This window comes from Amblyomma mixtum, chromosome 3, assembly GCF_055824585.1.
Source record: "Amblyomma mixtum isolate Tamu chromosome 3, ASM5582458v1, whole genome shotgun sequence".
In the NCBI taxonomy this organism is placed as follows: domain Eukaryota; kingdom Metazoa; phylum Arthropoda; class Arachnida; order Ixodida; family Ixodidae; genus Amblyomma; species Amblyomma mixtum.
In genome coordinates, this window is record NC_143014.1 from 303,437,143 (window position 1) to 303,450,180 (window position 13,038).

General features: G+C 49.0%; 1 pseudogene; it reads left to right on the forward strand.

Annotated features, from left to right (window-relative positions):
- The first annotated feature begins 8,559 nt into the window (after window positions 1-8,559).
- LOC149355437 (uncharacterized) lies at window positions 8,560-9,271 on the forward strand (annotated as a pseudogene).
- The last annotated feature ends 3,767 nt before the right edge of the window (window positions 9,272-13,038 follow it).

The window sequence follows — 13,038 nt, forward strand, 5'->3', positions numbered from 1 at the left end:
TGAGCACTTAAATTTCCCATGGAACGTTCGTTCATGCGCTTCAAAGTAAAATGACGCTGATGCGCTGCAGGATTCCTCGTCTCAATCTTTATTTATGCCGTTCTGGGTTCACTCCGTCGAATCTCTGTCTGCCATGCGGGGACGCTGAATCCTTAGACCATTTTATCCTCTCCTGCCGGCGGTTTGCAGAGAATTAAGCATTTGCAAATTCCTCTCGCTAAATTATGGCCGCCGTTTTCGCCTCCTGTCCTCCTCTCCTTCGGTGCGAGCTTCAGAGGCCATGCCCTTAAGCTGATATGTGGGCGTCTTCACAGGTATGTTATCGAGACCACGAGATTTTTGTGTTGTCTCTTCTTTCCCTTAGTTTCCTCTCAAAATTTGTTCATTTATTCTGAGGATTTTTCAATTATTTCTTTCAACTCTCATCTGTTTGTTTCCTCTAGTTTCATTCCGATCTGCTCAAAATCTCTCCAAATTCATTGTTCGTTTTCCGAGATTCCTCAATTTTTATTCATGAGCCGCTTAAGATAAGCCTGAATGAATTTTTATCCAGTTTGGATCAGCACCAAACCCTGGCCAACTGGCCAATCTCCCACCGTGGGCATGTGTCATCGCTTCAGAGGCAACAGCAACAACAAAAACGCGGTGCAGTAGGTCAGAGCTCAGTACGAGCGCGGGTGTGGCTCTGTGTCGCTGTGCCGGGACGCATCATTTTGGAGCTCGACGTTCAAGTTCAGCTTGCCAGGTTCGGCCGGGCACCAAGGACCGGGTACTGCCCCCCCACAGCACCGTCCAACCCTGCCGCCGTAATCTGCTGCCAGCCGGCGGCCGTTGCCACCCGAAGCCTCGCTGCCAGCCAACCGGCACACTCAGGCCGCACGGCACCTGCACGGCTGCAGGCGCCGCAACCGATGCGCGCTTTCCCACCCGTTGCAGCACCTTTCATAGCCTGAGGGAGACGCAGCGTACTGCCGCCTTCTTAGTCGGACACCTACGTGACCAGCCACTACCACTACCTTCGCTGGACTGATATGTAGGACGCTCGTTTTGCATGCTCTTGCTCGTTATCTTGTCACTTCTGTCTGAGTTCTCGCTTCTAGTACACTTATGCTGTGCGTGTGTCCAGTAGTAGTAGTTTAAAACTTTATTCCGCAAAATGGGACAGGGTTTAGGGGTTGGGGTCTTGAGCTGCAGGCGGAGTTCCTAGGTACAGGATCCCATTGGTCCTTGCTGCCTCTTCGGCCCGATGAACCAGCGCAAGCTGATCTTGCGGGTCGGAGCTGGACAAAAGCTCCTCCCACTGCTCGACTGACGGGTTTGTAATTTCGGGCTCTATCGAGCTCGCCCGACAGTCCCATGTGGAATGGTAGAGGGTGGCTATCTCTCCGCACCACACGCATTCTGGAATGTATTGCGTAGGCCAAATCTTACTGCATATGTAGTGACTTGAGTATGAGTTTGTTTTTAGCCGTCTGCATGTAGTTGCCTGATGTCTTGTAAGTGCCTTGTGGGGTAGCGGGTATTTACGGCGTCCTAACTTCCAAAACGTGGTGAGCTCTCCGTAGCTGTTCGGAGTAGTGTTGGTTTCCCCCTTGTCGTCGCTCGCTCGGTTTGTGTAACCCCGAACTATCGCGTCGACTTTAAGGTTTCCCTCCACTCCTCCGTGCCCAGGTGCTCATACCCCGTTCTGCTTGTTTTTGAGTTTTGTCGCGTCCCTAAGGAGGGTGCCGGCCTACTTGCTTAATCTTCCCCTTAGGAAGCGTCTGCATGCAGCCTGCGAGTCTGTTACTATTGTGTAGCTCTTGTTGTTTCTGTTTGCTTCCGTGATGGCTAAAGCTATTGCCACCTCCTCCGCCGTGTCTATATCCCCAGTCCTAATTGACATGCTGGATATTTCTTTTCCCTGTTTGCTAACGACGGCTACGACCGCCGCTTTTCTGTGACTGTACGTGGCAGCATCTACGTAGAGGACGTTTGATTTCTTTGCCAGGCTTCGGCCTAGAGCTCTTGCCCTAGCCTCTCTCCTCCCTGTGTTGTGCAGGGGGCTCATGTTTTTTGGTATAGGGCTGACCAGGAACGTTTTTCTAATGTTTTCTGGTATGTCAGTCGAATTCTCGATCTCTCTTATTGCGTCTCGGTGGCCAAGTCTCGTTAGTAGGTGCCTTCCTACCTTGGATTGTGCTAGCCTGACTTTCTGAAAGAATGTGGCCGCTTCGCTGTGTTCGTTATAGGTGTTGAAAAGCTCCTGAGTGTGTCCATGCTCTCTTTCTGTCCGTAGCTCCTGGGCGGACCTGGGCCCATTAACTGCATCACAATATGGCGAGCCTGCTAGGATTCGCCAGCAAGAGGACAGACGAGTTTACACGTTCGTATTGAAATAGGTTTTAGGCGCAAAAACAGACAAGACACATAGGAAGGTAACAGGACGAAGCGCTTCGTCCTGTTACCTTCCTATGTGTCTTGTCTGTTTTTTGCGCCTAAAACCTATTTCAATATGAACCAAAACCAACTAGCCCAGCAGCAAGTGCTCTTAGAGTTTACACGCACACAGCCGTGAGTGTTGGAGATGAACGCGGAGAAGTTAGTGCGTCTGAGCGAGCCGCTAGGTTTGACGTTAGGAGAATTCCTAGAATGGGTCGAAGGGCAGCTGAACATGGATAGAGAGGAAATAGAAGCGGACTGGGGAGAAGCGAGAGAGATCTTGAGAGGGTCACCTTCCTGCGTAGCAAGGGATTTGGATGCGAAGAGAGAACTCCGTACTCGAGAGCGGCTGCTGAAGCAGACAGAATAATCTGTCTGTGATCTCCGACAGCGCATGACAGCGCAGGCGAATAGCTGTCCACTTCATGGCGGTGTAATTGATGATGTGAGTGCTGTTGACTTGGTTCACAACCCTTAACCAAATGACTCCGTCGTCTATTGTAGCGCAGGGGCATCTCCAGGCTGCAAGACCTGAGAGCACCGAAATAGCAACCCGCAAGCTGAGCGAGAAGGCTACCGGAGACCTTACGCAGCCATCAGAGTTTGAGAAGATTTGCCTTGACGCAGCTAAAGTTAGCTATTCTGTTTGAGCTTGGTAGTACTGCTATTCTCTATTTATTGCCTTGTAACCACCGTGTAGTGGCCTCAGGCTAACACTGTAAATAAATAAATAAGCACATAGATAAATAAGTACATAAATAAATGAATAAATAAACAAATAAATATAGAGAGTCACGTCGATTCAGAACGCGACAGAGTGCTCAAATAACACGTTTGCCGCAAAATCTGTGTTCACTGTATAGCACGGAAGAGGAAAGCGCAGATACGTGGCTAAAATTTCAGAGCGGTTGTTTCTGTACCTATCATGAGGAACCAGAAGGTGAAAGTGCTGAGAGCATAAATTTAGACAGCGTTGGGGGTTTAAAGGTCGTTACTGATATGTTGAGGATCGTGCCTGTGCTTCACTCAGAGCCTCTCCTGCAGATACAGAGTGGTTGACGTGAGAAGTAAGAGCAGTACTGCACACTGGGCGGAACTTTCACGGAAGCCAAGAAGACTGTCGCACGTTAGATGCAGGGAGAGTGACCCGCATCCCTGGTGAGGAGCACCGTCTGAAATGTGTGCGAAAGGGGAATGTTAGGATAGACGTCCGCACTCATATGGATGCATCCAAAAGAACGATCTGTTCGAAAATTAGCCTTGCGGGAGCTATTCCTTGTTCGCAATTGTTACTCCGAAATGACCCGCCGCGGCGGCTCAGAGGTTATGGTGCTCGGCTGCTGACCCGAAAGACGCGGGTTCGACCCCGGCTGCGGCGGTTCAATTTCGATAGAGGCGAAATTCTAGAGGCCCGTGTACTGTGCGATGTCAGCGCACGTTAAAGAACCCCATGTAGTCAAAATTTCCGGAGCCCTTCACTACGGCGTCCCCATATCCTTAATCGCTTTGGGACGTTAAACATCCATAAACCATAAACCGTAAGAACAGGAATGTAATAAGAAGGGAATCAGAATCAGAATAAATTGATGAGTGAAAAACACTGGACTCAGAATAGGAATCGAATCAGAACTGGAATACAATGACGCGGGCAAAAACGCTATGTATGTCCTCCGCAAATATCCAATTGGTCGGCCCTTATTTCATTCCAACCGCCTTCAGCTGGAATACGGCCTCTGCTATCTTTTTTTTCTCTCGTCGTCCTCGTTGCTTTTGGTGTCCGACGATGAATTCTCGCTGGGCGCAGTTTGTATCGTAAAACGGTTCTGTTTGCCCGCCATCACCACTCCTTTGTAAAGGGCTACTGCTGTCCCTCTCCCACCCTCACATCTTTTTCTGCGCTGATCCTCCCCCAGCCTCGCCTCCCCGAGTGATGCACCGATGAGGAGAGGCTGAGGACTCGCCCTCATAAGGGTGCCCATGTCTCTGGTCGTGGATATAGCGGGACCTCATGGAAGCAGCAGTTGGACGTAGGAGACTGCCTGGACGCCTCTGAAAACAAATTAAAATAAAGGGCATCATCTCACTGCGCCACGAAGGTGCTTTTGAGAGATTGGCGCTGCGGCAGTGTTGAGACCAAAGAGGATTTTCCTCACGTGCGGCTGTGGCGGTCTTGCAACCAGCTCGGCCTCACTTCTCTTGAACAGAGGCAAACAGGTGACGCTGAGATGCAATGCGGAAGGGCACGACGGAAGGCTCAAACCGCGGTAGAACGGCAGCACGCTCATCCGCAATGTTGTTGTTGTTGCTATCCTCATACCATGACACATGCCCACACAGGGGGATCAGCCAAGTGCTCCCAAACCAGCAACCTAACGGCCTTCGGCCTTTCCAGCGTTTTCATATCGTGATCATCACAGTGGTTAACTGGTAATTGATTCGGTGATGCCGCTAGCTGACGGTGGCCGAAATTTATCCGGCGGCTTCTCCCTAAGCGTCAATGTCGTTTTACCACCTAAAATAAATCAATTCTTTAATTGATTAACCGAATCCATCCTTGGTGCGAACGTTGGCTAATGTCTCTCAATATTTCTAAAACATGTTTAACCTCATTCCATCGTCGGAAGATGCATACTACTTCTAAATACTCTTTTCGGTTCAGAAGTGTCGTCCGTCTCTTCCTGTAAGTACTTGGGTATTACTGTAACGCAAACCCTAACATGGTCATCTCATATCACGAACATCGCTAACGAAGCTAACCGTACCCTTGGCTTCATACGGCGCAATCTACGATTTGCCACCCCATTCATCAAATCATTAGCATACATAACTTTTGTCCGTCCTAAACTAGAATATGCTTCGGCAATATGGGATCCTCACCAGTCTAACTTCTCTTTAACCTTAGAAAAAATACAAAATAGAGCTATCCGCTTCATTTATTCTGACCATTCGTACTACACTAGTGTGTCTGCTTTAAAATCTAGAGCTAACTTACCCAGCCTTGAAACGCGACGAAAAATTTCTCGATTGTGCCTCTTTCATATGTTTTATCATTCATCTTTAGGAGAATCGGTCATATCGCCTGCTTATCGCCTCTCAAGCCGTATTAACTACCATAATGCTGTCTACGCCCCCACCGCAAGAACTACCGCTCATTCCCGATCTTTCTTCGTCACGTCATCCCGGGACTGGAATGATCTACCACAGGACGCCGTGCATCACATCACCGCCATCCATTTCAAGAACGCTATCAAGACCATAGTTGTTTAACTGTCATGCCCATCCCTCATGTAATGCCCCATACCAGGCGCCTTTGAGGTATCAAATAAAAGAAAATGAGCAAAGAAACAATTCATTTTTGAAGATATTTTTCGTTTGCACGCCTCATGCAAGCATTGATGAAAACCAAAGAGATTTCACTTCATCTTAGGGATGCATAAAGAATATCAGTTCTCCGTGACTAAAATTACGTTATTTTCTTCAATTGAAACACTGCAGCGGACTTCCCCGAATTTTGTAGAAAAATGACAGGCCCTTACAACAATGGCAGGACGAGTGATGAGCGCTAGTTGGTTTGCGAAATGATCGACGAAGTGAGGACGCCATGCACAACGGGTTTAGTGATGGTCACTGTGGTATAGGGTTCACGGTCAGCCATCCTATGACCACAGTGGGTACTATTACCTTAGACCCCGGCGTAGCTTGATGCCGTTTCCGTTTCCGGCATCGTGATTACGTGCATGCTTTGCGGTAGGGCTAAGTTCATAGGGGCGTATTCGCTTATACGCAGCACTGCCTGCCGCTCCAAGAGAAGAAGGAGCTGAAGTTTATACCACAGCCGAATAATGGTGATGATGATGAAGATGAAATTCCAAAGAGCGCAATGTCGCAAGGCATGGAGGAAGGAAACTAAGGAGAGGCCCTTGGTATTCCCAATGCATTGACGAGAATGTGGCGGAAGTGACGTCAAAATTTAGGCTTAAAAAGTCGGGCCACTAGCAACGTTGTCGTTGTTGCTAAGAAAACTCGGGCCACTAGCAACGGCGTACGGCGTCGTTAGCGTCGTTGTTGCTAGGGGCCCGAGTGTTTCTCGGTGGGGGTGGACGGGCTTTCGGCACGGTGTGTTCGGCCTTGCGTGTTAAAGTCTATATGCCTGGCGTCGTGACGTTACGCACGCATCTAAGATTGCTTTTAAATGCAGCAAATAACCGCTCATTTGATATTTTGTTCGTCAAACTTCGTGTCTTTACGCGGAGCGATCGATGCATTGAAATGAATCTCGCGAAAAGGTGGCACTCCGGAACCGCGCTTCGACACGCGAAGAAGCGTTGATTGTTTTGATCAGCGAACTTTCGCACCTCACCAAACAGTACAGAAACATGAAGCCGCTCTCAGCGATGCTGAGCTGCGTTTCGAAGGCCACACGGCGGGTGTACGGTAGCCCGAGAAGGATGGTGAGCTGAGCTATAAGCGGCGCGCAATGTCGTCTTTCTTCGCTTGGCGTCGGAAAAGGTTCACCGCACCTGTGCGCCGGTTTGTGTATAGGTGCGTGTTTACGGGGAGGGAGGTGTAGGAGTGTAGGGGCGAGCGGCGGTTTTTTTTTATACCTTTTACGAAGCGCTTGCGAGCCGCGCGCGATCCCCGCCCCGTAGCTCGGTGGAGAAAGAAGATAGTGAGGAGAGCCGAGCCAACTTCCGGTTGCAAGGCGGCTTCACAAAACGTGACGTCAGGGCCTCTCCTTAGTTCTTTCCGTCCTCCATGTCGCAAGGTTTTTTTTCGTTTCCTCAAGGTGGGTCAAAGACCCAAGCGATGAGACCGCTTGATCCGGTTGTATTGAACTCGGCTGCGCAAAGTGTGTGTACTGTCGCTGCGAAAAAGGCAAACAAAATGTCTTTTTTTTTTCAAACTTCTCTGGCAGCACTCCTTTTACATATATCCCAAATTCGGTGACAGACGCAGCAGGCTATAACATGCCGTCGCACGCGTGGGCAACGCATGCACCCATTCGGACAACACGCATCACCCACGGGGTAAAGCATTTCTCCAGTCCCTGCGCCCTGCAAATAATCATGCTGGAAACACACGCTATAATGTTTTGTCATACAAGAAGCTTTGCTGCTAGCTGCCACGCAGCGATAATTTTAAAATCGCTACCAGACTAAAAGAAACTCATCTGAACGGTATCCTAATAGAATTTCGCAACATCAGTCACACTACGATTACCTTGCGCACTATTCCAGGCAATGACGACATTAAGACAAACAAGCCGGTTTATCAACTAGCGACCGAAATTGACCTCCCGGCTTCCTTTGGTCTACGCGCAAAACCCACAATGAGCGTAAAATGCCATAATATAGAAAGAAAAGAGAAAATAGCCGAACACTACAACAATAGCCCAATAACAAAACCGTCCTGCCTTCCGCAACAAGCACAGTCCTCTACAGAGTACGTCACAGCGGCGCTCCGCATCATATTTTTGGTTTGGTTTGGTTTTGTGGGGTTTAACGTCCCAAAGCGACTAAGGCTATGAGAGACGCCGTAGTGAAGGGCTCCGGAAATTTCGACCACCTGGGGTTCTTTAACGTGCACTGACATCGCACAGTACACGGGCTTCTAGAATTTCTCCCCCAACGAAATTCTAGCCGCCGCGGCCGGGATCGAACCCGCGTCTTTTGGGTCAGCAGCCGAGCACCATAGCCACTGAGCCACCGCGGCGGCGCATCACATTTTTCCTTTCTCATCAATTTTCTTCTAACGGACTAGTTCAAAGACAGTTCACAGTGGCGGGAAGATGACTGGCGACGAGGGAAGTGTAACGTCCCTTGGATCGAACCAGAGCGTTGAATAGTGAGGATACCACAACCCAGGCACGTCGGAGGGCTTGCCATCGGCGAAGCGACGGGGATGAAGATCGGCCCGGTAACTTCAAGTCACACCAATGTGATACGCCTTTCCAACCTGCAGGCTGCTGGCGTGGTCACTGCTGAAGATGCGTGCCAGGTAAAGGAGCAGCTCGGAATAACGTGCACCTTCAAAGGCCTGCCCATTGTGACTCGCTGGAAGAAATAGCGTAAGCACCGACATGGCGCTAGCATTGTGAGTGCTCCGTTATTGTCCCCTTGGTGATTGGCGGGCTCATCGATGACATTACAGAAAGAGATGACGGTCGCTTCCGAGCCCGCCCGAAGTGAAGCGCTCGTCGTGCCTCTGGGCTAACATTGCTAGGGACGGCGTGGCAGGAAGCGTCGTCAAGCCATCGATGATCCTGGCGCCGTGCTGTCCTCCTCCGACGCGGCTATCCTTGGTAAGAGGCATCGCATGAAATGGCGAAAGAAGTAGGTCATAATGCGTCCCGGCGAAGCGTGAAAGGTTCAGGATAACTGCACGCCGTTCATTATCGACGACCATGATAACTGCGCCCTGTACCAAAGCTCCGAGACGCCGTGCTACATGGACGGTCACTCGGACGTTGCAGCCGGCAGCGACTGACGACCAAGGGAGCGGTTGTAGTTGACGACGTCGCTTGTAGTTTCGCAGGCGGGCGAGTTGGGCGAAGAGGAGCCGTAGTCGTGTTTTCCAGCCAGTGAGCATTACGAGACCCTCGTGTATATACGGGCAACACGATGGAGAAGGACCCTGAGGCAGCGTACAGTAGAACTAACCGTTGCGGTTGCTTTGCTCCACGCGAGAGCGTCGCGGGGCCAGAATGTGAAATGAGCCTCAGAAGCTGGATCCGCAGAAGTGTCTCGACGACGACCTTCAGCGACAAGTGCTCCGTTTGCAGGACGAGAACAAGGCGCTGCTGACGACGCTATGCATAGCGGCGGCTTCGTTGTTGTTGTCCTCTAAATAATGGCGCGTACCCACTGCGGGGGATTGGCCAAGACACAGGCGGCAACTGATAGGTACTCAGAATATCAGAATAATAAAGAAGTAAATAAATGAAGGAAAAATAATTGTAATAATGATAATAATAATAATTAGGAAATAAATGAAAGAAATTCAGATGTGTAATTGAAATAAGCTAAACAAATACTCTGAGATCGGTGACTGAAATAGAGAAGGGGACTAAATATTCCATGTTTCGGAAAGCTTTCGTTGCTGAGAAATATTGATCATGAGAAAGAGCAGAGCTTAAGACGGCAGCCGTTTAGTGTCTGTAAGGAAGTTTTGAATGGCGGAGAGCACATTCCAGTTACTGTGCCCAAGGGAGGAAGCCCCAAGAGACAAAACAAACCCAGCTGACAGACAGACCTAGCTGTCGTAACGGATGCTCTAGCAGGCGGCTCCGTAAAGAGGAGAAACGGCGGCAGGTCAACAAGAAATGATCTATCGTTTCGGGTTCTCCGCAGAACGGGCACAATGGGGAGACCGCCAGACCAGATCTATAAAGGTAGCAGTTTAAGTGAGGCACGCGACAACGTAGACGCGTGACGGAAACCCCAAGCTTGCGTGATCGCCATCCTTCACTGCACCACGGGTAAAGGAGATGCCGGCTTCGGGATTCACTGCCTCTTTGTCGTCTTCGGAACAAGATGCGGATGGCAGTGGTCGTTGCACCAACCAGTGCGATAAAGAGCAAATGGATAACACGACGAGTCGGACAGCAGCAGTCACGAAGAGGGCAGCATTGACGACACGTATCATGTACTTCATGGTATCTGGAAAGGCTGCCGCCGACCCTAGTTCGCATTTCATTCTCTTGGCGTTTAAAACAGGTACGCTTAAAAGACTGCCATTTGTCACCACCATCATCAGCCGTGATTGCGTCTTCTGCTAGAAAAAGTCACCTCCACTAACCTCCGCTTGGCCCGGTCCTGTGTGAGCGGTGGCACGCTACACCAGCAGATTTCCTTACCTCATTTGCGTTCCTCTCTTCTGCCCTCGGTTATCTCTTCTCCGAATTAAAGTCCCACAACAATAAACTTCGTCCTCTTTATTTAGGCTAAGAGATCATTAAACAGGACTTCCCAGCGAATGAACAATCCTCGTTTTCTATCTCAACGTTACTCAGACTGGGTGGTTCCACGAGTGATCAAAATGTCTAAATATTTCAAATTTTTTAATTTTCTGAATTTTTTTATATATGGTGCACACATTACTCTGTAGGCCAACAGTGAATTTCTTTTTGTAAAAATGCTGATATTTCAGCAGAAAAAAAAATTGTAAACGGCGTCGTGGCAGAGGCAAGGTTTTCGTGCACAGCTCAATTTCGCAACTTTGCAAGGCTGTCAGAATTCAGATATTTCAGCAATGGTGGGTATGTGTTGCGTGCTAAACGCACAGGAAAGAAAGAATATGTCAAGCTTATTTCCACCATTCTGTGGAAGCTGCCGCTTCCTAGAAAAAATAGTGGCAGCATGGGAGTCGCTGCCACTCCCATGGGGTTCGCATTCTAAGAGGATGGGTCCCGGCCATACCCATCCCCACCGCGGGCGTGGCACCAGAACAGAGTAGCAGCAGAAACGATACCGGCACGAAAACGATCGCGGAGGGGGGGGGGGGGGGGGGCACAGTCGGATCCCCCCCACCGCATCAAGCAAGCTACGTCTGTGTTCCTAGAGGCTCGCGTCCCAGGAGCAATTAAAGTTGTGAGAGTGAATTGTTTTAGGAATGCCGTTGCCTTTGATGTCATATACCGGAAAGCGCTTGAAAGTTCAAGCAACATAAAAATGCTCGGTGGCATCAGTATTAGTATTTATAAACTCTTGCTTTTTTCACTAGAACAGTATATATGCATATCTTGCAAATACCCGAGGAAGGCAAACAAGGATGAGGGAGGTGGAGCGAAGTAGGCTGCGCAGCACATTTGCCGCCCAGTGTGCGACTGCTTAGAAAAATCGCCATGCGAATGAAAAATTGTTAATCTAAACCTTAGCACTAGCTCGTAAACACCATTCACTCAAGAAGAAGCCGTGATCAGTTTTTATTCCCTTCTGTGCTTTTTCATGCGTACGTTCGGCTTAAATAATTGGTACTGTGCTCATTAGGTGTTCGTTTTTTCGCGGTCTTTGCGAGGTGGTGTTGTGAGTTCGTATGTGCGCGTGAAAATGCGTTATTGGTGACCTGCAGGCGGTCCTAAACCTGCTATTACTCCTAACGACACGAACCGCCGGGATAGGAAATGCACTATCTCTTTCACAATCGGTGCACACCACCCATGCCTGTGAAGAAAGTCATGATGAAGGGAGATTGTTTGTCTTGTTTGTGGGGTTAAAGGTCCTATAGCGACCCAGTATATAATAGGGAAATATGAATCTCGACTACCTGGGGTTCTTTAACGTGCGTTGACCTCACGCAGTATACACGCGCCTCTTGCATTTCGCCTCCATCGAAATTCGGCGAAATGCAGAAGCCTCGTGTACTCCGCATGTCTGTGCGCATTATATTAGCACTGCACATTCTCTTGAAGTAATGTACATAAAGAAGCATCGCATAGAAGTTCTAAAATGCGGATGCCGAGTCTGGCAGAACGGCGGCCGGTGAGCACGGGAAACGACCGGTGTGAAATAGGGTGCCTCGATGCCAGCGCTGCTTTTCATGGTGGGGACAGCCTTTGTATCACCCTGCGCCGCCTCTCAGCGCCATGTTGGTTCTTTCCGGCCGGCCGTCGACCTGAACGGACCTGCTCGCGTGCGTTCTGTTTCAGTGTCCTGGTGGCGTTGTGGTGCGATAGCTCGTGTTTTGTGTAGCGCCTTGTGATGTGCGTGCTTGTTAACACAACATGACTGGCTGTTGTGTCCCTCTGTGCACTGGATCGAGCGCGAAAGGGCAACATGTATCTGCGATGGCTTAACACTCCTGAAAAACCAGCCGAGTGTTACGCTCGGCTGGTATTTCAGGAGTGTTACGCTAGCAAGACTGTAGCAGGTACGAGCTAACAGTAAGGAAAACACATTTTAACCAGATAACCTTCCTGAGAGCTCATAATCTTGTTTCTTATTATGGATTTGTAATCATATTTATGTAGCTAGAAGAAAAATGACACGTTGCATGAGTAGGCTGACAGAAGTGCCTATTGAAGAGGAAAAAAATTACTAAGAACATTTTTCAGGAATCAGACACAATTTATTCACAATGATAAGTAGTCATTTCACTTTATAAGCTCTCAGGAAGGTTATCTGGATAAAATGTGCTTGCCTTAATGTAGGCTCGTACCTGCTACAGTCTTACTAGCGTAACACTCGACATCGCATATTTTCGTTGTGTCCGTCGGTGCCCAGTTGTCGCGTTTTACTTGCGGCAACCTTCCTGAGAGCTTATAAAGTGAAATGACTACTTAATATTGTAAATAAATTGTGTTTGATTCATGAAAAATGTTTGCTCAACTGAAACAATATGTCCAAGGTGGCAGAAATTTAATTTATGCAAGCAGACATGTGCTAAACTTTGTCTTTCAGTGTGAGAGTGCTTTCAAGTCCTTTGCTGAAGCTCAACATCTGACCCCTCTGAGAACGCCTTTGAAAGCACTGAAGAAAATTATTGGAAAGCATGTAACCTTGCCAGAAAACCCATGTTGCCTCCACAAAGATGTGATTGGAAAACTTCTTGAGCGCTTTGTCTCCACACGGCTTCGCATCTATCTGCGATGGCTTAACACTCCTGAAAAACCAGCCGAGT